Genomic DNA, 27,247 nt, shown 5'->3' with positions numbered 1-27,247 from the left:
TCTCCAGAGAGAATTGCTGCCTTAATTTAAGTGAATGTGTGAGATTTCTTTCCCTTAATTTAAATGAATGCTTGCTATTTCTTTCCCTTTGGGAAACTAGCTGAGAATAGGCTCATATGCGGCATCAGGCAGGTGAGTTGGGAAGAAGAGGTCAAATGCCTGAGCATTATCAGTGAGCAATAGAGACACATTGATAGAATCGGTCTTATTTTCCATTTTAATTCTGGATTATTTGATATCCTTATTTCTACATGAATTTCTATTTTTCTATTCTCCATAAGACAAAGGGAACAATATACCTCTTTTGTAATGAGTAGTTGCGATAAGATGACATAGTACGAGTATGTACCAACATACTTCAACAAACTACTTAGGAAATTCAAAGATGTTTTATTTAATAGCACATACTAAGCAATATCCAGCAATACTAGGTAATTTTCCTGTTTTAGTCTATACATTCTCCTTAAATCACTGCAATATGTTGACACAAATCATCAAAACAAATATTTGCAACATCTAAATATAACATTTCCTGAGTATTTTTCCCAAAGTTATATTTGATAATGCTTAATTGTAACTATTAAAGAAGAAACACTGGCAGAATATTTTAATAAGTACTTGCTGTGCTCTAAAATTATTTTCTTTTTACCTCTACTAGAATATTTTTGTAACAATTTCATTTCTTTTTAAAAAAGATATCTTATGAGAATGCCAATATTTAAATTAATAGGGCCAAACAACCATTCATATGGAACCATTTTTAAAGAATCCAAACATCAAATGTTGAAGTCAAGTAGTTTCTAGAAGCTTTCTGCCTTTAAGGCAGTTTAGAGCCCAAGATCAAGGCAGGGCATATTGAATGAATCCCAGGCCCCACTAAATCTTCAAACCAAGTGAAACAAATTCTGTTTATTCTGGATGGATAAATGATTACATTTGCAGTAAATTGTAATTGGCTTACTTTCTTTTCTAGAGCTAGTTCGAAACCTTTGATTCAATGATATTAATAAATCTGAAATTTTAAGAGAAATCATTTATGACAAGTTATCAGTGGTGCATACCAAGTCTGTGATATCCTTAGTTTGAATCACAAAATGATTTCCATTTTGAAGCCATTAATTGCCATTCAGAACCCCCCAGATAGATGTTAAATGAAGAACACGGAACTTAGATGTCAGTGGCAGTAAATGTATAAAGATGACTGAGTAGCAAATACAATTTGATAAGAGTTGACTTTTTTGTGTGTGTGTGTGACCTTTTTGTACTGGGACCTCATATGTGGGAAGCCATCACTCAACCACTGAGTCACATTGGCTCCCTGAATTGGTCTTTTCATTTGTTTGCTTATTGCTTGTTTATTTTTTTGTTTTTAGGAGGCTCCAGGAACCTAACCTGGGACCTCCCATATGGAAAGCAGGTGCTCAACTGCTTGAACCACATCTGCTCTGAAGAGTTGACTTTTTAAGATATTATTTAATGAAGATGATAGGGCAGACATACTTGCTAACAGCTAATCCATTTGAAGTATTTATTCTGGCAACTCTCACATGCAAAATAAATTACATGGTAGTACTAAAAAATAGGAACAAAAGCCTAGGGAAAAAAACAAAATAAGGAATTTATCCATGTTTATAAAAATAAATGGAAGGATTGAGAAACTGTTCTTCCACTAACAGTAACAAAAATAACAGAGAATAGAAACGTCAAAGGTCTTATTTTTGCTTGGATTGATCTGGCTTTAAAAAAATTCATAAAGAGGGCTACCAACACTAAAATATGGGAGGGAAAACCTTGAATTTCTTATGCATCTCCAAATTACTGATGAGATAGCGATATTCCCCCATTTTAGTAAAAATTAATAAGATCAAAAATTACATTTCATGATATTCAGATGTGCACACACATAAATTCAGTGAATTCACTTCTTCAAAATGAACTTTGATGAATTTATACAATAGAAAGGAAAAAGTGAAAATAATGTGCCATGTCTGATGCACTTACGAATACTTTTTCGTTGTGGAGACTAAACTGATAACAACTTGTAGAAAAAAACAAGGAAAAATATTGAAATCTTTGGAAAGGTGCAGAGTACCTCTCAGTGAACACAGGATATTAGTAGAATGCATACCCAAAGCTCTCCTACAGGACCAACAGCTGGGGGTAACAGTCCTAGCAACTTTGTCTTTGCTTAAAAAAAAACCCAAGAAAACAAAAAAACAGAGATAAGACTTAAAGAAAGATTACCAAGGAGTCTATCATTCTCCAATGAGAATTTAAGATGAAATGGAAGAGAAAAGGTTTCTCTTATCTACCCTCGAAAATACATTTTCCCCAAGGAGATTTACATATTGGTACCTAACATCTTATATTTAGCAGAGGTGATTAAAATATTTTACAGAAGCTTTAACAAAAACTCACTCAAATGCTAGCTATATCTCAAAGTTACATGATAAATCATGCCTCCCAATGAGGGCTATATTTCAAAAGACAAATCAATAACTTAAATTTGTTTTTATTAATTTATCCTTGGAAGATGAATATTTGTGAAGTTCGAATACAAATGCCACATTTAAGAAAAATATGTTTAAACTAAATAGCTACTAACATATAATAAATACTGTGTAGTTAGAATGATTAGAATTTAGCTTGAAATATTGACATTTTCAGTATTATTTTACATTTTGTAAACAAAACAAAAGGATGTGTAGTTTTGTTGGAGACTCAGAAAAAGTCTCAGGCAATTTAATTAATATTTCTCATAAAAGAATATACCCTTGCTTAATTTTAAATAGTATAAAGTATTATAATAATGTGAATCCAGTTCCCTGGTACAGGGGACTAAATTGACTTTTTCTTTTAATTAAGTCAGTTTAACAATTCACATTAGATCTACAAATGCACCAGAGCTGTCAAAAAATTTCAGTGCTTGAATCTAGTAAATATAAATGTCTTTCAAATTTCATACAATATTTCATAATTTAAATAATTTAAATGAGGTAGGCAAATTTTGAATCTCCTTGGATACTTCTCTAAAAATTTTAACTAATAACTAAACTTCAGTAAAAGATAATTTATGTAGTCTATTATATGTTGCAACCATCTATTCTAAAAAAAGTTAAACACAATATTCATCATGTTAATAAAATCTATTATTTTAATGGAAGGTAATGACAGAATTAGTTATTTGCAGAAGCATGGTTTCCTATTATTTTGTTTAGTAGTTATATATATAATTACATACATATGTTATTAGATACAAATATGAGACAGTATTATTTAGAGTAATATATTGCAGTATTTGTCATGCTAGAACTTTCAGTAGCTTCAAAACACAATTTTTTATGGGGTACATTGGGTCAAATAGAATATTTTGGACACTTCTAATAGTTATTTTCATACTAAGTGTAAAATCACCACAAAAGAAGGCAGAAATCTGATTTCAAAAATTCTGAGGGTCAAATGTTATGGAGTAAAGATTCCATTTAGGCTAATCTCTGACACAAGTTTGTAGAAATATGCATTTCTTTTCTCTATCTCATACATAAATAAATACCACAGTCATCTAAACATGACCTATATAACAATAATAAAGTGGGAGCCAATGACCAAACTTGAGTGAAAACAAGGGAAAATAGCCCTGTCTTATGAAAAATGAACAAAATTATTTGTACACTATGATTCCAACTAGGTAAAATCAGTACATAGGAAAAATAACTAGAAAGAACATCAATGTGACTGTGGTGTTTCTGCATAGTTTCATAGATGTTAATTACATTTTGGAATGACACGTTCTTCAGGGCAGCATTGCTTTGTTTTTCTTGTTATGGTACATAGGCAATTAGATAAATAAGTCATATTTGCTTGAAGCTATTTTAGTGCTTGTGAATGTGTAGCTGGAGTTTTACCAGACCTTCACAAGGGTGACAAGGAGTCAGTTCATCCCCATATGATCACTCTGACATTAGAACTGCCACTGTGGTATCGGGGGTTAATGAGGACAGCTTTATCGCAGCCCCTCCTGCTATCCCTTCAGAGATCAGTCAGATGCCTGGTGAGAGAAGGATTCCCAGGTTATCCATAGTCATTGAAAAGTCCTATAGGTCTTCAAGACAATGCTGTCCTTCTACAATACACACCACAATAGAGTGAAAGCTTCAACACTCTTCATAAACTCTGGAATTGACGGGAGGATATTCCACACTTGGTCCCAGTGCCCTTAGTTGTTGCTCTTAATTCATCAGGCTGATGACTCTTGATACCTCATAGAGCTGCAAGAGTTAATCCAACTCCCAATGACGGCATATCGATCTAGGGAAAGTCTTAGCATTAGTACTGACAATTAGATGAAGAAAAATTTCTAGGGCTGCTCTACTACAATGATAAGAGAGTTCAAAAATTAGAGTTCAAAAATTAGCCTCCAATGAGCTTGTTTCAAATTGCGGATCAAAATACATAATAAAAGCTGTCTAGCTGAGGCGTGACATGACTCTTGTCTCCCTGATAATATTATATAGACCCCATGGGAAAATGTCTGGGAACTCTGCGATCAGCAAATCTATTTGGAAAATGATTTTTTAAAAAATATGTTCTAATGAAAATGCTTCCCATACCCAGCCCAAATGATAACTATAGAATATATAAAGTTATTATATAAAATTTGCCTCATTTTGTAGGAAATATAAAGATACACTGGTATAAATATGTATCTCTCGGCATGTGTATATCTGAAATAAGATGACATAAAATTGTGGAAAATAATTTCAAGTCTTGTGTTGGAAAATCTGAGTACTATAAAAATAATAAACTGCATATTATCTGGCAAACCGATAGTAAAGATAAAAGAAAAAGCAATTAAGTAAAAAGAAATTACTCAAAACAGTGGAAAAAATAATCTCATCTGTTCCATTTGCTAATGCAAATATGTGACTTGGAAATGGATTTGATGTTTAATATAGACAGGAGGTTTTTTAAAATGTTTCTAATGCTCTGTTGTATTTTCCACAATTATTGTGTTCGTCTTCTTTGAATACCCTGTATGTATATTTCAATTGTATCTTCCTGTGAACACTTTCTTTTTTTTCCTTCATTTTTTCTGTAGAATAAGAATCGGAATGAAAAGAGACACAATTTTCTATATACCAAAGTATTAATAACACATATTTGAGGCTACTGGGTAATACATTTATTGAGGAATCATAATCTCTGTATCATGCAAAATTACTTTTACATTTTTTACTGGAAAATCTCTCTTGAGAGATTTGCTAGTTACGCTCCTCAGAATAAATGCATGTTATCACCGTAATACATGGTGGGCTTCTCTCTAGGATTAGTCACAAAAAAACACTACGGTAAAAATAATAACCAGGATTAATTCTGAACTGGTTAAAAGATAATGTGAATTCCAATGTGCCGCCAGTAAGAGGTTTATCTCTAACCCTTACCCAAACCCTCCAGGCTTGCCACAGGAAACTCGGACCTCTGCTTCCTTTCTCATGCCATGGGACTTCCTTTTCCATTGCACCACTCTTGACCCCCTAAACAGTCCGTTACAGGAAAAGTTAAATTTTGGATATTCCAACAGTGACTAGAGTTCTAAGTAGGAAAAAACAGTTGAGGGTTCCAGTTATTTCAGCATTTTAATACCTGTCTGCTGTTGAAACAAGGGATAAAATATCAGGGTCAGAAGTAGAGCAGTTACAACTTCAGGACTTCCTCAGTGTCAGTCATAAAAGTAAACTACTAAAAACTGTGCACAACATTATCTTCTCGCTGACTGCTACCACACCAGACGAGCCCACCATTAAAGCCTTAGCAGTTTGTATGGGTTTGTCACCCACCATTATCTGCTCAAGGATTTCACTTTTCCCATTACTTTAGACTTTACCCAACTGTTAGCATCTAGCACACACTTTGTCTTCAAATGTGGGTGAGAAAGGCACCATGAAGACTCATGACTATACCTTTTAATGAATAGTCTACAAAAGAGTTAATGATACACACAACAAATAATGAAGTATGCTTTTTTGTATATATCATTGTCCTGAGTCTTTTCCACATTTTCCTTTATACATACAGCATGTGTAGCAGACATTTCCAAATACCTATATATTACCACTTTTTTTTTGGTACCAGATTTCCTACTTTATTTATTTATTAAAAGATGTATGTATTTATTTATTTATTTCCCTCCCTTCCTCCATTACCTGCTCTCTGTGTCCATTTGCTGTGTGCTCTTCTGTGTCTGCTCGTATTCTCATTAGGCGGCTCCTGGACCCATTCTGGGAACTTCCAGAGCGGGAGAGAGGCAATCATTCTCTTGCGCCACCTCAGCTCTCTGTTCTGGTATGACTCCTATTGTCTCTCCTCTGTGTCCCTTTTTTGTAGCACCATCTTGCTGTGTCAGCTCTCCGTGTTGGCCAGCACTCCTGCATGTGGTGGCACTCCTGCACAGGGGGCACATGGGCCAGCACTCTGTGTGGGCCTCATCACACAGGCCAGCTTGCCTTCACCAGGAATCCCTAGTATTGAACCCTAGACCTCCCACATGGTAGACAGGAGCCCAACTGCTTGAGCCACACCTGCTTCCCATACATGATTTATTTTGAGTGCCCAGGTAAAATTACTCAATTTCTTAACTGCTCAAATAGCCAGGGCAGGCAAAGTGACAAAGTTCTGGCCAATCAGACATAGACAGATGTCTCTGAAGTGGATGAGCCTTCCCAAATAAAAAGACAGTGACTTGCTTTTTGCCTATTTGGCCCTTCACTTTTCTTCCTTCCTGGAGAGCTAAAATGAGGACATGGTGCCTGGAAGGGCAGTGATCATCTGCAACATGAAAGAATACGTATCTTTATTGCACATCTTTAGCTCTGTATGGCCTAAGCTCAGGCTTCCTGTAATATGAGACAAATAAGTATGACTCTGCTTAGGCTACTGTAGTAGGGTCTGCTATTACCTGCAAAGAAATTCTTAACTAATAGATTGACTGTTTTTTGTTTGTGTGTGTGTTTTTAAATGACTCAATATAGCTCTTTGGAATATTTTAAAACACCAAGCATGCCCAGTGCTTTGCTAAAGAGGAGATTACACATATATGGTATTATAGGAATATATATGACAGGGTTTGCCAACATTCTCTGAGGCATCTTTATGCTCTAAAATATTATGCTTCTTCAGTGGTTACTTCTGGCTGTTTCAATTGTAATTCTACAACTCCAAAAGGGACAATTCGTCTAAATTTTTTGCTTCTTTATATTTGTATGAGTAAGAGTCTGAGAGATAGAGTCTAGTGCTAGAAGAACCTAAACTTTCTGGGATATTCTTATTTTTTATGATATTAGCAGGAAAGAGTAATTAAAAGCTGAATGAACTCAGAAAATCTATGATAGCAGAACATAGAATATAGTAACAGAGAATGACTGAAAGAGCCTGCAGTAAGACTGGTAGACAGGATTAAGAACATAGCAATCCTTTATTCTTTATTTTTGAAGATACTATTCATTAAGAAATAGTATGTGATTCTGTGAGTGTATGGAATTATTGTAAATGATTTTTTGCTAAGCAAAAGACATGAATTTGTAATAAAAAAGAGACATGCCTAAAAATTTGTGATCTAAACAGTATTTTTAAAATGCGTTTTGTATATTGACAGTATCAAAATCACTTAGGGTTCCTATAAAGAAATATAAATTCAGAAGACACACTCTCTCTCTCTCTATGTATATTTCTGTCTTTTTTTTTTGTTTTCATTTTTTCGTGTTTTTGTTGTTTTTTTGGGGGGGTTGGTTTGTTTTTTGGTGTTTTTTGGTCTTATTTTCTTTATATATATATATTTTAATTGAGAGTTAGCACAATTTTTAATTTTCAGTTTACAGTTGGCTTTTAGAAATATATGTAAGTGTTCTATATAAATCTTGGGTCTCATATCACACTCTGTTGAAATCAAGTTCTTCCATACTGAATATTGATATTATTGGTAGGAAACAAGAATCTAAATGTATTATCATATCTTAGATATTTTTACCCATGATATGCTGAAAGCACAATGAGACTAGATCCTTATGAAAATCCTCTTTTAAAGCATAGTTTAAATATATATATATATATATGAAATTATATCTGATCTAATCCAATAGTGTTACTATAATGGCCAGAAAAATAATAAGTGCAAAATGAGATGTCTGGTAAAATGAAAAAAATATATATAGTGGGCCACAGAATTTGTCCACTTACTGAATTTTAATATCATTAGTAACGGAGAGTTTACTTGAGATAAAGCATCTTAAATACAGAAAGCAAAGCTAAGAGATTTCATTCCAAATGTTGCTGTGGATTGTACATATAATCATTAAGAAGATGATAAGATTGATAAAACTAAAAAAAAGAGCAAAGCGAACAGGGAGCAAAGTTTGTGACAACATGCATACTAAAAATCACTGAAAAAATGTTTAAATTTAGTTGTGTCAAAAGTGATGATACATATTTTATTACCAGATTACTAGAAAACTATTTTTATAAGAATCCATGGATTTCAAACAAGTTTCTGTCACAACTAGCGGCATAGTCAACTGAACTCTCCAAGAAATATATTGATATTCAATGCATCAGTTCATATACTTAAATATTATTTGTTAAGAATTACTATTTAGATGAGATATAGATCCATTCTACTTTCAGATTTATATAGTATGACTTTCACACAATGGAGGGACTTTATTGTCAGACAACATATTGACATTATTGATTATAGAGCTTTCATCTCGGTAGAGTGATACAGTGAACAAAGATGAATCAGAACTCTGTGTTGAAAAGTGATATTGAAATTGTGATACTAAAATTTTATGCTAAAAGGCAATATGAAAAGAAATTGGAAGGAATGTAAGCTCTAAAAGTTTTTGGAAAGACATTTGTCTTGGAAAACTTATTGCAGAATGGAATTATAAGGACAGACTTAGTAGATTAAGATTTATTGTAGCATATTAATGATGAATAGCTTTCCAAAGTGCCAGCAAGAAAATAAGTGAATTTTGACAAGTAATGAAATAATAATACCAGATATATTGTTGGTGATATGAATTAGGAAATTTTAAAAATCACATTTTTGCCATTTATTTGCTATCCATTTTTACATGCTTATCATACAAATGAAAACATCTTAGCTTTCGGTAAAAACATTATCTTCTAAATGAATTTCCACAATATGACAAATGACACTAAGAAAATTATACTGTGTAATATATATTACCTCAAATGCAGTTCTGAATTTGGGAGTATAACTCTAAATTGCTAATAATAATTAAATTGTATCTTAAGTCATCACCAACTGATTTTGAGCATCAATAAGAAAGAATATGAAGTTTCCTGGTACATAATTTTTGTTTTTAAGTCAGTTTTGAAACTGTATCTTAATACATTACACATACAATTATTCATGTCTTCGTTCTGAGAGTTGGCACAAGATCATATACCTTTAGGAAAAGAATTACAATATTTTTAAAGCAGACATATGTTTATTTAATTTTAACTCAAATTATTGTCTACATTCCAGGAAAAGGCATTAATCTCTTGTAAAATTATTTTCTCCTTGAAAATAGCAACAAAGTTTTAGCCTTCAAATTTAATTATGATTGTTTCTTTCTTCTGAAACACTTAGAATGTAGTTAAAAATAATTTGTCCAAATCTAGACATGGATTGCCGTGGCATTTAAACTCATATTACCTTGACAGAATTAATAAAATGGGAACATTCATATTCATTTTGCTTACCACTCAAAATACAAAGCTTTTTAAATTATGAGATGAACAAAGTGAATCATCCTCCAGTTTTTTTATTTCCAAATTAGAAAAATCAAATGTTTAGCATATACGCTTATATCAAATTTAGTTAGCAGTAATGATTTTGAAATCTTCTATAATAATTTTGTGAGTAATTTTGTGAGCCTCAGTATATCTTGTGATTTGGAAGGTAGAGCCAACTGAGTTATTTTTAATGCAATCCCTTATTTTCAGAAGCTAAATCCAAAATCAGAAAGTTTTAAATGATGTGTACAATTCATGTAACTAGCAAGTGGCCGACACATACCTAACTGGGCAATGGAACTTAGCTATACCAGTCTTCATTTTGTGGCTATTCTCATTTTATTATCCAACTAATTCCTTTATTCAACTAAATATATATTTTAGCTATGAATTATTTCATACAATAGCAGCAGTAATAAAAAAGTAAGTTCATAAATGGAAATGCTTGCATGTACCTGAAACACTTAAAAGCTGAACCTTTTCAAAAACTTTATTTTGGGAGCACCATATTTTAATGATACTAGTTTTATATTCAGAGCAGAAAATGTATTTGTTAAGAAAATTACCAATTTCCAACAAAAAAAAGAGAAAACAAATTTTAGCTATTCAGCAATACCAAATGATATAAAAGATATAATTTAGAAGACTAAACAGGATCTTTCTTTAAAAATTCACATTTTTAAACTTATCTTAAAAAAATTGTTTGTCTTCAAAAACAGAACTAGACTGTTTTATTAATGAGCACAGAGAACCTAAACTGGGAGTGGGGGATTTGGGAACATTTCCTAAGACCCAAGCTATCTATAAACACAGTAAATTGTTTTTGTAAAAATACAAACAGCCTATCAAATAGCCAAATCCATCATAGACAGCAGCACAACCTTATCACTGAAACTCCAATTACTTTCCAACACTTGCCTGAGGTTACTGGAGTGAAACCATCTCAACAAAAGCATGGTTTTCATTAGGTTTGTGTTCTTGGATGTTTTATCTATTCTATACATAGACTTCCTTAACAGATACAAGAAATTATATGAGGCCTATCTGATAAAGGCACACAGAATAACCAACTTCTTGTGTTTAGAAATAAGTTTTTAAATAAGAAACTATATTTAAAATTTTTAAAAATCTCCACAAGGGGCAATGATAATTCTTTCCTTTTGTAATAATACAAAGTGTAGATTCAAATACATTTAATTTTAATTTGAAATGGCTGCTTTTGAGATAGGAGAGAAAATAACAGGGTTCTTTCATTAAAATGTCTTTAAACAAACAAAAAAGGAGGCATTAAAATACCATTATCTCACTATCATTTCAAAAGATGTTTTAATTTTTAAGAAAGTTTCTCTTTTAAAGAAGTTACTTTCTATTTGTCTCCCTTTGAGGAAACCGCAGAACGTAGAGACTTAAACAATGCTAAACTTCATAGACATTGGCTTAAAATATTAAATCAGCATGTTTAAGAACATACACAAAGAACAATGCCTTTTGAAAAAACACAAATGCCAACCACAGCATCATATACCGTACCTAATATGATGCTTTCATCTTATTTGCCACACAAAGACTAAATCATTATTAAAAAATCAGAATTTTGCTAACTTACTTTATCCACACCTAGAGGTTTATAATGACTTAGCAAATCATTATTGAATAATTTTTATTTTGTAAAAAAAAAGCTTAACAAAGGAGAAAACTGTAAGAAAAAATCACGCACAATATACCCACAATTCAACTTGATTTCATTGAAAAATATACATTTGTTGTAAAATTCTACTTCAAAATAGTCTTCTAATTTAATTGTCATTACTTAATCAATGAATAATAAAACATTAAAATGATGACAAACGTATACTAATCATTTAAAATAATCTTTGTTTGAAAATAAGTTGTATTTCTTTTAAATATATAATAACATTTCTCTTATGGTAGATATTTCCATTTCACTGCGGTAATTTTAAAATTCTGCTTAAAACAATAAATAATTTTAAAACTTTCCATATCAAATCTTTAATTTCTTTAATCATCTCTTAAAAATATGATTTTTAAATAATGACATATCCATTACTTCTAATTTTCATACCTACCTAGTAAAAATATTTCAAATGCCTTGAAATTTTATTAATTTCCTTTTTAAAGATCTATTCAACTACACCTTGTGAATAATCTACTAATTAGGCATTATCTCTCTAATTATTTCTGCTTTTTACATAATAGAAGAATAAAATTATTATTTCACAACTAAGCAGAAATAAACTTTTGGTCTATTTATATTTTTATAAACTGACATTGTAGTGTTTACATTTGAATTGGAGAGGATTAATTGTGTAATTTTAGAAACAGAATATTAGACATTCAGAAGTTTTATCTTAATCTCTAATAATGAAATTTTTACTTAAGCCAATCAAAATCTGGTTACATTCCCATTCCTTACACTATTTGTACACCACTAAGTAGAAAATTAATCATATCTGCAAACATTACATTATAAACCTAAAATATCTTTAATATTTTTGCAAGTACATTTTTAGGACCCAAACTCTAAAATACTCCCTTGAACACTTACTCTGTATATTTAAAGCAACTTTGTCATTTGCTTGTGGGGACACAATTTTATTTGAAAATATTAGAGAGAAAAATATTTCTGTCAGGGTTCCTGATTACACCTCACATGATTAAACTTGTTCACAATAATAAATGTAAATAATTGCAGCTCTTCTAAACATTTTTTTGTGCCCTGATAAATATTTATCCTTGTCTTTTGTGATAAGGTCTATTGCCCACAGTCTCAGCTCAGGCAGAAGGTGAGGAGGGGCACCTCCAAGAGGGGTTAAGAGACCACGGCTGTGGACTGGGTGTTTCTGTACAGAAAACATTTAATTAAGATCATTTCCGATTTTGAATCTCCCTCTGTGCGGAGGGAAAGACAAGCTGCAAGGAAGAAAGGGGGCCCCCCACTGGCTGTAAACAGGGTAGAACAAATACCCTGCTGCTTCAAAACAAGGAAACATGGGCCCCCCTGCTGGTTAGAAATGCGGAGGAAGTTATCTCCCACAGACTTCAGAGATAAGTCCCAGAAAGGGACACAGATATGAGAATCATGGGCACATTGAGAAGGAAGAGGAAATGGACCTAATCCATTCAACTGGGCTAACTTCAACTGTTGTGTCACGATGGAGTTAGGTTCCTGAACACAGGGGTTTCATATTTCAGAAATCTTAACTGTCAAACCTCTGAAAGAGGGAGAAAAAACAACAACACATTAAACTTCCTAATAGTCCTACTATGTTACGAGTAAAATCATGTATCAATAGCCTACTTTTGGGACTGAAAGTTGAATATTATGCCTTGTTATATATTCAAATTTATGAAAAACTTTTTCCATTGAATTTCAAACACTAAATTATTACATTAAGGCACACTATTTAAAGGAGTTCTTTAATGAAGGAAACACAATGGATTTACACGTTCCAAAAATGTCAAGCATTTGGTAGAAAAAATCTGCCAGCCAAATTGTAGCTTGAGTCAGGCTTTTCTCATGAAATTACAATGATATTCTTAGAGAAAACCTGACTCATCCCTTACTTGACAGCGTCTTTGCAATCTTATAGGATATAAGCTTGAAGAAACTGATACATTATGAATCTATCAAACAATATTTGCTTCTACAAGGGTTGTATATATAATCTCTGAATTTGTAAGTCCATGTCCATGGCTTTAAATGGAAGAAATACTTGCAAATCGCATTTGATTCATTAGGTAGTCTGACATTCCTATTTAAAATTACATTTAATAAAGAAAGCAAGAAAATTATTCCAATGGGAGATAATTTCATTTAATGACTCTCCCCATCCATCAGCAGAATTTCACATATTGAAAACCTCCCTTCTGTCCCATCAGGAACTGTCCGTTCCTGAGTTGTTCTTCTTTCTTCATATCATCAGTTGAAACATTGGGAGTTCAGTAAAAACTAAATATTGCAAGAAACAACAACATTTTCCCCAATATATAACAGTAGTACCCTGGTGGCCTATAAGAACTAAAGTCCCTCCCTGAGTATTAAATTTACTGCTGGAACTTGACCAAAAATGAAAGAATAACTAAGTGATCCAATTATTTGTAAAGCATCAGTAAGGCCATGAAGGCTTCGCCTTCTATTCTTAGGATGTAAACAGTTTATGTAATTATTATTATTCAAAAATATGTAAAATAACCTAGGCCTAGGACGTTTGTAGATTTTTAGAAATCAAATCACAAGCAAAAACCCTGAAATTTTATTATTCTGCAAGAATGACACTCTCAATTTCTTTTAGATTCATTAAATGCTACAAAGCAATTTCTAAGTGCTGACTTATCTTGATAGACTGTGCACTGAATACTACATAAGAGCTCACAGGGACTTCAACCATCCATCGCATAGTCCTGAAAAATTATACCAGAAATTATGTTTAACTGCTAGCAACATTTTATTTTCCTATATAATGAGCTGCACAATTGGTTATTCACATGTCTGGTAAATGCTTGGCTATTACATAAGAAAATGACAGATCTCTATTTGGAAAATACATTTACATATCTGAAGAAACATGTAATAAATCAGTTCACACTCATCTTTGTGTAAAAACTATTGGTTTTATTCTCAATTACAATCAGTATTAGAAAATTTTATATTATTATTTTTTAAAATCCTAAAGAAGAAAAAGTTTAACAAATTAATAAATTCTGTTCTAGAAGAGCAATTGTTTTGTTTTCCTACTGAACAGAAGATAATTTTCAAGTGGAAAATCTAAAGATATACTGAAACCCTTAATAATTTTTAACATTAAAACAATTTTCTAAAGGACAATGATGGAGACATAATGATAGCGAAAGCTAAAATTATACTTTTAAACCAAAGAATATATGCATATAAAAACTGTCTTTTTATTTGACTATCAGTAAGGTACCAATTATGTAAAAGGACCATAGAGTATAAAGTAGCAGAATCTAGTACAGGTTGACATATTTGGAGAAACAATTATACTGTACAGATAGAATAAGCCTGATTCCTCTTCTCACTAGGTGTATGTGCATAGTGACACTGCCCAGTCATTCTGATTTTCATCCTCTCTGTCTAAGAAATAATAACACTCTACTTTCAAATATAGGCTTATCTTGACAGGGAAGAGATACAGTCATCCAGCATCATCATTCTTGGATGTTAGCTCATTTAGGAGAAGTCTATGGCATCCATTAGGATTTGTTTACTAATACTCCAATTCTTCTCTCTTCCCAGGTACATGGGATGAACTTTCTTGCCTCTTTTGAATCAGGTATGCCCTTGTGACTTGTAATGGTCAATGAAATGTAAGAAGATGTGACAAGTGTCATACCTAGGCTTAAGCTTTCAGTCAGTGAGTCGTTCACTGATGTCCCTTTTCTTGCCACATGCATCAAGATGATGCCACCATCATCCATGACCTAAGACACATATATATATAGGATTGATGAAAGTAAACCTTTGTTGAGATAAACCAATGAAATATGGTGATGGTTTATTACTGAAGCACAACCTAGAATATTCTGATTAAACAAAATATAAGTTTCAAAAGGCTAGTAATATGTCCAAAGGACTAAAAATAATTATAAATTCCCTCTTACCTACACTTTGCCTTTTAGACACAAACTAGGACATCTTCATCTCAATAACACACCATTTTTGAGCCCTATGATTCTAACCACCAAGTCAGCACTCTAATATTTTCTGTTACCACTCTTTTTTATAATAAAACATTAAATTGAGTGGTAAATTAATTGTAAAAATATTGCTACACAGACAAAAATGTTGACACTGCCAAAACAACTTGTCTTAAAGCAAAAATGTTGTCCAGTTATATGACATTTTCATTCATATACTGATGTTTAAAGGAGTGGATTTGACATAGAATAGGAAGTCTGGTGAGGTAAGCATTAAAATCTATGTTTAAAAGATAGACATTAGTTAAATGACCATATGCCATTTTTTTAACTGTTTTGTAAACTGTGACATACCATATAAAATAAAATTGAAATTTCTGGAAAAATTGGTCTTTTAACCATTAATAAAATGACAACTGTAACTTAAATCCCTTACATTAGATTAAATTGACCAGCTTTTGTGTAAGTTCAAAATGGAGTATAAAGTAACACATAGAAGTATATTTAGTCAATATGTAATACTAGAGTACTATGGCATATCTGTATTTTTCACAAGACTTTATGGGCAATACTTCCTTTAGTAAAGGTACTCTAGCATAATTAGCATCTTTAGGTTTCTCAATGTATATAAACTTCATCAGTTTTGATCAGAGAAAAAAATACATTTGCTTGAACAATAATAACAAATATTTGTGGAAAACTTACATATACATGGTACTTTGACGAATGAATGCTGGAACAGAGGGTCTCAACTCTGGATCTACGTTGGCACCGCTTGAGAGGTTTTAATACAGCCTGAACCCCATCCAAAACCAATTAAATAAAAATTTCTGCAAGTGGCACCTGAGTATCTCTAAGCCCCACAGTAGTGGGATTAATGAGTCATATGGTAAATATATGTTTTACTTAAAAGAAACCAAAACAACGATGACAACAACAACAAAAAAAACCAGCTTTATTGGGGGTATAGTTTACATATAATAAACTGCACTTATTTAAAGAACGTACGTATTTGATAAGCTTTGATATATATATATATAGGCACCCGTAAAACGATCACACTTCAATAAAAATAATGAATATATTCATCACTCTGAAGTTTCTTTTTATCTTCCTGAGCATTTCTTTTAACCACCCCTGTGATGCTAATATGTAGCTAAGGTTGAGACTGATGGTGCTAGAAGGAGATTGAGAGTTGACTAGGCATGATTCTCTCTACTTAGATAATTCTGCTATACATAGGAGACTAAAGTAACTCTAAATTCAGAAACAAGCATTATCCTTGTTTTAAAGAGATATTAAAGAAAAAAGTTATAGAGAATGAGAAATCCAAACTTCACATTAAAGTTACCATAGTCAATTAAGTAAATGAAATACTTTTACTTATATTTAAAATCATTTATATTTTACAACATTGTTATATAGCCAAAAACTCATGGCACTGAAATGATTTTTATTCTGAAATAACATTTTGAAATATTTCTCTCAAAAATATTCTTTTACTAAAAATAACTTACTTTCTCTAGAATCATATAAAAATAACTATTTCAAAACAATATTTAATATTCAAAATATTATAATGAAAATAAACCAGTATTAATTTTTTGCTGTTAATTGTAATTACTTGTCTATAAAGCAATACTTTTTATAGGCTATTTTGGAATTTTACTTTTTAAAAAATTCACAGAAGCCCTCATCAAACAAAATTTCATATTACTTTTAATAGCAAAAAGATTATTTTAACTATTTTCATACATAATCTAATTTGCTCTAATTATTTTTTTAAATAATTAATTTGGAGTTTTTATGATAAACTTTTCTAAACTTGTATGTAGGTATTTATTATTATACCCATGGTCCATCTATCACTGACAAGTTAACTGAGTTTGAATAAGTCATTTAACCTCTTTTGTAATGTATTCACTTATGTAATATGGGCATTAGGTTAGATCTCTTAAAGAATACTACCAGATATATCCAACATGAGTTTATTATTCCACATGCAGAAACTATCACTTTTACAATAGGACCTCTCTCAAAATTTGGAAAACTAGGACCATTTTAAGTCATTAGCTCTCATGTAGTATTTTTCAAATAAACAATATGACTCATTTACAAGAAAACAATATTTGCAGACCTTCAATATAGACCTAAATGATTTTTTTCTAAATTTTAAATTTAAAGCTGTGTAATTTCTTAATGAGTATCTCCCTTTTGAACTATAAAATCAAAAGAAATGTATAAAATAGGAAAAAATCTACAAAACAAAATTCATTATTCCCTCTCTAATGATAGAATTACAAAGTAGAATATTTCCTTTCTTACTCAAGATTTACAAAAAGAATGTCTTTGTAGTGATAAATGAATTGAAAAAAAAATCTTTACTTGGTCAATAGCTGATAAATCAACTATAGCACATTCAATCTGATTTCATTATTTATTGGAATGGCCAAAACAATCTTCCAACTGTTTAGTTCAACCCCTCTATCACTGACAACAAGTGCTGAATACTATATATGACACTTTTAATCGCTAATATTACTTTCACAGTTGGAAAGAAGTGACCATGACCAAGAAATTGAAATTCAAAACAGGTAAGTACAAAGATTTAACTTTGGTTCAAAATGTCTAACTAAACAACAACATAAGGAAAATTCAACTTGTCTGCTTTTCATAGAATAAAGACGAGGAGAATGACTACAACTTCTATTTGAACCAAGTGGTGTGCAGTAGCTACTAAATTCATTTACTCCATGTCTTTCTCTCCCATTCAGAGCTTCAATGACATCCTCATGGCTCTGGTATTTCTAATAATCAGCACAGCCCTCATTTCTGAGGTTAAGACCAAATATCCAATTGCACTATTCAAAAGAAAATACTGAAAATTACATGCTCATAAATACTACAATATGAACATTAGGAAAATTCATACTAATATAGACTTAGAAGTAAATTATTTGGCTATATATTTTGACAGATATTTTGTAATCAAATGGGAATAATCTACATGTATCATATAATGGTTATAGTTATCACATCTCTTAAAACTCTTATCTAGGACTCAAATCACTGTTTACTTTATCCTCCACAGATTTGGGAGCACTCTATTTCAGAGTATTAAACAGCTATAGCTATGATTCTGATATCTCCCTGATACTTTAGGCCCCAAATTAGCATCCATAAGACAGAGCTTAGACTAAGTCATTTGTAAGTCATGTATATAGTATTCATTTCTATGTTAGTCCCCTAATACAAAGCTTCAAGGACTTCCATAAGTTACCAAAGTAAACAAAAACTCCTCAGACTGATCCACCCCCATTCGATCATAAGCTCCTACTTATTCTAACTCTGTTTATTTTTTAAGATAATGATCACCAAACATTGCTTGAATATCTGCCATGTGTCAGGAAATAGTCTAAATATGAAGAAGTCATAATACACAGTAATGAAATATGATCAGATTCAGGGGTGTGTGAGCAGGGAACAGCAAATAAATGGAGAACGTTGGTACCAGGTTTTGAAGAACACTGAAAGACATGCTGGGGAGTTTGGGCTTGCCCTCTAAACAATGAAGAGTCAACAAAATCTTTGAATGGTGTTACTATCACAACCATATACAAATTTTAGAAAGCGTCTGGTAGCAGTGTGGTTAATGGACAAGAGGGAAGAAGACTGAGATAATGAGGAACTTACAAAAAAAGGTTAAGGGGAAATTTTATTGGTTCTGAAGCTAAAGCAATAAATTGATAAAGGGAAGGTAAAAATTTGGGTGGATGTAAAGATAGAATCGATAAGATTTTGAAGGGGTTGGTGAAGGATAAGACACAGTGAAGAGAGTGTAACACAAATACTATCAACTATCAACCGGGCCAGGGAATATAGGAAGTACAGGACAGATATAAAAGACTGGGCTCATTAAAGTTTTAGGTGCCTTTGGGTCACCAGATCAGAGACACACTAATACTAATTGGAGATGCTGAACTCTGGAGAACTCAAACAGGATATTAAGATCTTTTTTAGCAAGGGGTTAAAGGTTCTAATTGTGTTAACACAGTACCTAGCACTTAGTGGACTTTCAGTAAATGTTTGATTGGTGACTGTATGAACACTGAAACTCAAATCCTGGCAGAGATTTATCTGGGCTTTTGTAAGTGCTTATAAAAAAAAGTTGCTCCAGAGAAAAGGGAACTGCAACAGTAGTAACTCACCAGTCATTATATTTTTACATTTAAGAGGTTAGTGTCACATAGACCCATAAAGGAACTGAGAAAGAAATCTCATGGAGTGAATGTTCCAGATAAAGGAAAAGTGGAAGGAATCAGGACTCCACATGGGGGTAAAACGAATTTAGGAAAGAAAATGAACAGTGAAGTCTTCCCTCTAAGAAAGAAAGGTATTTCTAAAGGTCATATTCCTAATGATAAGAATACAGATCTAATATACATCCTTAATTGTTATATCTGGCCCTAATCTAAACCGACTATAGTTGATCCTCCATATTCCCCAGATACTAATCTTCCTAAACAAGATATAATTATATAATTCACTAGCTTATATTTTGCTAGCTTTGCATTGCCTACTGCATAAACCCAAATGGATTTGGGTTTATTCTTTGTAAGAATTTGCAAAAACTGGCACCATCTCTATCCAGTAGACTGAATATAAGAATATAAAATTTAAATAATCTGCTAAATTGATAGAACTAAATGCAACAAAACAAAAAACATGAATTACGAGTTGATTTCCAACATTCCTAAAAATTTTAAAAGTTGATTATTTTCAAACCCTATTTTAAACCACCCAACATATAATTAGAGACATTTTCCAAGAAATAAAACTTGTAATTTAAAAAATGGAACAAAAATAGATTAAGTATTCAATAGAAATAAATAAATTAGAAAGGATAAAAGTAGCAACATAGTAAATAATTCCATTTTAGGTTTTTTGAAAGATCCAATAAAATAGGCAAACTGCTAATATACGTAATTAAAAACAGGAAAAAGCTCATGAAAATTAGAAGTGATGAAGATGATCAAACTTATTAAGCAAACATTTTGCAAACCATGACTATAACTTAGAAATATATATTAAAATATAAGATTTAATGAAATGATTGAAAATTAACACAATAAAATGCAGAATTCCTACAAAATTCAAAGAATAGTTGATGAAAAAATTTTTAAAAATTTTCAAATATCACCTACAAAATAGATTCCATGGTGAGATTATTTTACTGGTGAGGTTTTTTTAAAAAAATATTGTTCATTATATATATATTCTCTAGTCAGTATATTAAAATGGTTCCAATGTGGATATAAACAAAAAACGACCAAAAAGATGGCAAGCAATAAAAAATACACAAGACCATTCTCACTTGTGAGCATTCCGCAAAATTCTAAAGAAAATACAAAGGAATTAAACTTAAGTACTGATAAAAGAATAAGACCCTACAACCAGTTGACTTCTGTTACAGCTATGCAAGGATGACATAATATTAGCAAATCAACTGCTCCACAGAGAAAAGCCATATCAGCCCTCAACAGATTAAAACATATGTATTTACATATTTATATTTTTAAAGAACTTCAACAGAAATGTCTGGTGATCTAATTTAGTTTACTAGGAATATGCTAGCAACTTAATGTGACAAGGAATAAAACTTACACTGTCAACCTTACACTTAAATGGTAATCATGAGAGGCATTCTCAATAAAATCAAAAGGAATATAAAGTTATTTGCTATTATTTGTCATTGAATTGAATGCTGTAAGTAATGAACTCAAGGCAATAAGTAATGAACTCAAAATTGAAAAGTGTTTTAGATTAGAAAAGATAAAATAGTGTAAAATGGTTAATATCTGCAAATAATATGATTTTCTACCTGGAACCACAGAAGAATCAACTGAAGAATAAATATAATTAATTTCAGAGCTAAATGAAGTGTCAGAATACAAAACAAAAATGCATGAATTAATATTATTAGTCTGATCTTGCAAAACCACTGAAAATATAATGGATAATTTAGTAATATCCATTGGGCTAGATATTGTTCTAAGTACTTTGCTTGTATTAACATATTTTTCCAAACTTTCACTTCTTATAAATATTATTTATGGGCTCCCGTAGATACATAAGTAAACTTATGTCAAACTCAGTACCTCACACATTTTGACATCTCAATAAACTAATCTTCTTTTGGGACACAATGTGTATTATTAGTTCCATTTCGCAGATGAGGAAATGTAGGTGCATACAGAGTAAGCAATGAAACCAAGTTCTAACCCATGCTGCAGAATTAAGAGTTAAGGTGGATGGGTAGGAGACATAATTTTACATTACCTTCACTCTCACTTCTTGAATGTTTACAATGGACTGTGTGTTCATATCTTGAAAGCATTCACCACTTAATACAAAAGGTTAACTGGTTATGTTTAGGCCAAGGGGACATTGTTATTTTATTCTTATTTGTGTTCACATGCAATTAATATCTGACCAGTTTTAACATAATATGTGCAATAGAAATGTAATAAATTCAATTTTCAAACACTTTGGCTCATGAGATCAAATGTACAACTCTCTGTATTTAAGATATTTCCCTCATATTCAAGAGCATTCCAGGACCTAGATACCAAAGAGTTTGACACCATGATTGCCACAAACTTATATAGAAAGTTTCAAAGCTGATTGTCTTTAATTCTAACAAAATTGACTATTAATAAGAAAAACAATGACTTCATTTCTCTTCTTTCAAAACCTCAGGAAATAAACACATAATAATTATCATCACCTCCCCCCAAATAACACTAGTTTATCAAGATGTCAAAATGTATGAGGTACTGAGTTAGACATAATTGTAAGATGCAGTTATTTATGTGTCTACTGAAGCCCATAAATAATATTTTTATAAAAAATGAAAGGATAGAAAAAATGCAAGTAGTAACCAAAGAAGAACTAGGGTAGCTTTACCTATATTAGATAAAATAGACTTTAAGTCAAAAACAGTTACAAGTGAGAAAGAAAGTCATTATTTACTGATAAAAGGGTCACTTCAACAGAAGCTCTAAAAATTTTAAATATATATGCACCTAAACTCAAAGTCCCAAAATATATGAAGCAAATACTGACAGATTTAAAGGAAGAAATAGATGGCTCTACATTAACAGGAGGAGATTTCAATATACCACAAACGATATTGGACAGAACATCTAGATAGAAGATCAGTAAGGAAATAGAGGTTGTGAATGAAACTCTTACTAGGCATATTTAGAATATTTTTTTTAAAAATTCCCAACAACAACTGAATACTATTCTTCTTATGTGCACATGGATCATTCTCCAGGATAGACCATATCCTGGCAATACAAGTCTCAATAAATGTATCGAATATATTGAAATCATACAATGATTCTTCACCTGCCATACAACCATTGAATGAAGCTAGAAATCAGTAATAGAGAGAAACATAAAATTCACAAATGTGTGAAAATTAAATAACATACTCAAACAACCAAAGAGTTATAGAGGGAATCACAAGGGAAATTAGGAATATCTTTTTAAAAATTTTTATTAGAGAAGTTGTGGGTTTACAAAACAATCATGCATAATGTGCAGAATTCCTATACACCACCCCACTACCAATAACTTGCATTGTTGTGTAATATCTGCTACAAATTTTGAAAGAACATCATCAAAATATTACTGCTAATTATAGTCAAAAACTTATATCTCATGTATTTTTCCATAAACCACCCTATTATTAACACAATATATAAGTATTGTACATCCGCAATAGTTCATGACTGAACACTCATATTTCCACTGTTAACAACACTCCATCATCCACCACATGGTTCACTGTGAAATTAGGAAGATCTTGAGATGAATTAAAATGAAAACACAACATACAAAAACTTATGGGATCATTAAAGGCAGTGCTGAGAATAAAATGTATAGTTGTAAATGCTTTCATTGAAAAAAAATAGAGATTTCAAACCAGAGACCCAACCTCAATACTGAACAAACTAGAAAAAGAAAAGCAAACTAAATCCAAGACAAACACAAGGAAGTAAATTAAAAGATTATAGCAGAAATAAGTGAAATAGAGAATTATTTAAAAATTGAGAGAATCAACAAAACCAAAAGTTGATTCTTTGAAAAGAGCAATAAAATTGACAAACCTGTAGCTAGACTGATGAAGAATAAAAGAAAGAGGAAACAAATGACTACAATCGGAAATGAAAAGGGGACAATACAATTGACCACACTAAAGAAAAAAGTACTATAAGATGATATTATAAGAACTGTATACCAACAAATTAGATAACCTAAATGAAATGGGCAAATTCTTAGAAACACTCAAACCTATTCTGACTCAAGAAGAAATAGAAGATCTCAACAAACCAATAGCTAAGAGAAATAGAAGATCTCAACAAACCAATAGCTAGTAAAGAGATTGAAATAGTAATCAAAAACCTACCAACGAAGAAAAGCCCAGGACCAGATGGCTTCACAGGGAAATTTTACCAAACATTCTAAGAATTAACACCAAAATCTTCTTCCAAAATATTGAAGAAAAGGGAACACTTTCTAATTCACTCACTGAGGCCACTGCCACCCTTACACCAAAGCCAGATAAAGATATTAAAAGAAAAAAATGCTACAGACCAATATCTCTTATAAATATAGATGTAAAAATGCTGAGTAAAATACTAGCAAACTGAATCCAACAGCACATTAAGAGAGTTATATACCATGATTGAGCAGGATTTATTTTCAGTATGCAAGGGTGGTTCAACATAAGAAAATCAATTATAATAATACACCACATTAACAGAATGAAGGATAGAAAACTTCATGTTCATATCTCGTGATGCAGAAAATTCATTTGATGAAATCCAGCACTACTTTGATAAAAACACTTCAAAAACTAGAACTAGAAGGAAATTTCTTTAATATTATAAAGGGCATATATGAAAAACCTACAGCGAACACCATGGTTAATAGTAAAGGACAGGAAGATTTTCCTCTAAGACCAGGAATAAGACAAGGATGTTTACTGTCATCATTGTTATTTGACAATGTACTGGAAGTTCTAGCCCCAGCAATTAGACAAGAAAAAAAAAAAAAGCATCCAATTGGAAAGGAAGAAGTAAATCTTTCCCTATATGCAGATGACATGATTCTATATACAGAAATCTTGGAAAATTCATAAAAAGCCCCTGTAGCTAATAAACACATTCAGCAAAGTTGTGGGGTATAAGATCAACACCCAAAAATGGTAGCATTTCTATATATAAGTAATGAACAATTGGAAGAAGAAATCAAGGGGCAAAAATACATTTACAATAGTAAATAAAAGAATAAAATATCGGGGAACAACTATCCAAGAGTGGTGATTTGGAACTGTATATATCCCCAGAAAATCGCGTTCTTAAAGCTAACCCATTTTTGTAAGTGTAAATCTTTGAAAGTACGACCTTTTGATGAGATTACTTCAGTTAAGGTGTGGCCCAGGGTGGGTCTTATTCCTCTTACTAGTGTCTTTTGAAAGAGAATGAAACTCAGACAAAGATAAAGTCACAGAAGCAAGAAGATGAAATTAATGAAACCCATAAGAGAAGGGAGAGACCAGCGGATGCCACTAGGTGTCTTGCCATGTGCTAGAGAATCCAAGGATTGCCAGCAGCCAGTCTCAGGAAGAAAGCATCACTTTAATGCCACCTTGATTTGAACATTCTCACAACCTCAAAATTTTAAGCTCATAAGCTAATAAATTCCTATAATTAAAGTCAACCCATTTTATGGCATCTGATTTCAACAGTCTAGCAAACTAAAACAACAAGGATGCAAAGGACTTGTATACTGAAAACTACAAAACTTTGCTAAAAGAAATCAAAGAAGACGTAAATAAATTGAGGGATATTCTGTGATCATGGATTGGAAGACTAAATATCATTAAGATGTTAATTTTACCCACAGCAATGTATAGATTCAATACAAACTCAATCAAAATTCCAACAACCTTCCTTACAGAAATGGAAAAGTCAATGATCAAATCAAATGAAAGTATAAGGGACCTCGAGCAATCAAAGTCATCTTTAAAAAGAAGTTGGAAGACTTACAATTCCTAATGGAAAAATGTGGGGTGTGTGGAGAGAAGGACCCATGGGAATCTCCTATATTTTTTATGTAACTTTTGTATGACCTAAGTATTTTTTAAAAATTAAAATTAAAAAAAACCTTATTATAAAGATACAGCAATCAAAACAACATGGTACTGGCACAAGGACAGACAGACCAATAAAACTGAATTGAGAGCTCAGAAATTAGCCCTCACATTTATGACCAACTGAGTTTTGACAAGGATGCAAGACCACTCAATTGGGAAAGAATCATCTCTGAATCAAATGGTGTTGGGAAAACTGTATCTCCATTTGCAGAATAATGAAGGAAAATCCCTACCTCACACCTTATACAAAATCAACTCAAAATGAATCAATGACCTAAATATAAGAACCAGAACTATCAAACTCCTAGAAGAAAATATAGAGAAGCATCTTCATGACCTTGTGTTAGGCAATGGTTTCTAACACTTTACAACCAACAAAAGAAAATATACATAAATGGGACATCATTAAAATTTTTTAAAACTTTTATACCTTGAAGTACTTTAAACTGAAATTAAAACACCTTGCACAATGGGAGAAAATATTTGGAAATCACATATTTCACAAGGTTTTAATATCCAGAATATAAAGAAATCCTTCAACTTAACAAAAAGACAAACAACCCAATTAAAAAATGAGTGAAAGACTTGAATAGACATTTTTCCAAAGAAGATCTGCATGGCCAAAAAGCTCATGAAAACATGCTCAACACCAGAGCAATCAAGTCAATGCAAATCAAAATCACAATGAGATACTATTTCATGTCCACTATAACGGCTACTATTAAAACTTAGTGTAACTCTAACCAATAAAAAAATCCTTATTTTTAAAACATGAGGAAAGTGAGTACCAGGGAAGGTGAAATCGTTCGGTTAAGATATTTCTTTAGGGGCAGTGCTATGTCAAGAAACTATGTCTCAAAGCTTTAGCTCATGCTCTTTCCATGGTATTAATTTTAAAACACATTTATTAAGATTCTGATATATGTCAGGCATTAAAGTGGCCACTGGGTATGAACAAGACTGATAAAGTAACTGTCATTATGAGCCTTAATTCTAGTGACTTAGTTCATTAAAGCATTGAAAATAATTTTCCATTCATATAAATAATAAAGAATGAAAATATAATCAAGATACCAAGATTTCAGTATGCAGTTCTATTATGAGTTAAGTCTCGTTTCCAGTGAAGTATTCTTTCTTTAATCTTTGAAATGTATTTGGCACATTCAGTGATTAGCTAAACATCTGAGTATCTTTGACATGTAGATGGACGTTTTGTGCAAAGATAAATCTTTCAAAAATGGAAAGGAACAAATATTTTTTCCATTGGATGTTTTGAAAGGAATCTTTTATTTGCTTACTGATCTGAATGTGTCAACTTCTAGACTCAGTGTGAAGCTTAAAAACATGCTGTAGAGATTAAACATTCCACATGTGCAAATGAGTAAATACAGTCCACATGGAAAACCAAAATAAAGACCTTGAGATCCATATTGCAAACCATTTAACTACTATTTCTTATTTAGCACTGAGTTCAGTGTTCTGCTTATAGCAGGCATTTGTGAAATACAATGAAAGAATTTTTTAAAAGACTGAATTTCTAGATAA

The 27,247-nt window shown here is 31.7% G+C and overlaps 2 long non-coding RNA genes across 2 annotated transcripts in view; one reads left to right on the top strand and one right to left on the bottom strand.

Moving 5' to 3' along the window:
• LOC139438898 (uncharacterized) overlaps positions 1-27,247 on the top strand; it is a 66,676-nt gene that overhangs the window by 28,385 nt on the left and 11,044 nt on the right. The window contains exons 2-3 of the long non-coding RNA XR_011648692.1: positions 15,074-15,110; positions 18,025-18,068. This is a non-coding gene — a long non-coding RNA (uncharacterized lncRNA). The remainder of the gene's footprint in view (positions 1-15,073; positions 15,111-18,024; positions 18,069-27,247) is intronic.
• LOC131278286 (uncharacterized) overlaps positions 375-27,247 on the bottom strand; it is a 52,162-nt gene continuing 25,289 nt past the window's right edge. The window contains exon 2 of the long non-coding RNA XR_009185607.1: positions 375-4,308. This is a non-coding gene — a long non-coding RNA (uncharacterized lncRNA). The remainder of the gene's footprint in view (positions 4,309-27,247) is intronic.

This window comes from Dasypus novemcinctus, chromosome 4, assembly GCF_030445035.2.
Source record: "Dasypus novemcinctus isolate mDasNov1 chromosome 4, mDasNov1.1.hap2, whole genome shotgun sequence".
Lineage (NCBI taxonomy): Eukaryota > Metazoa > Chordata > Mammalia > Cingulata > Dasypodidae > Dasypus > Dasypus novemcinctus.
Note: the sequence above shows the minus strand (reverse complement) of the source record. Positions and strands in the feature narration are given on the sequence as shown.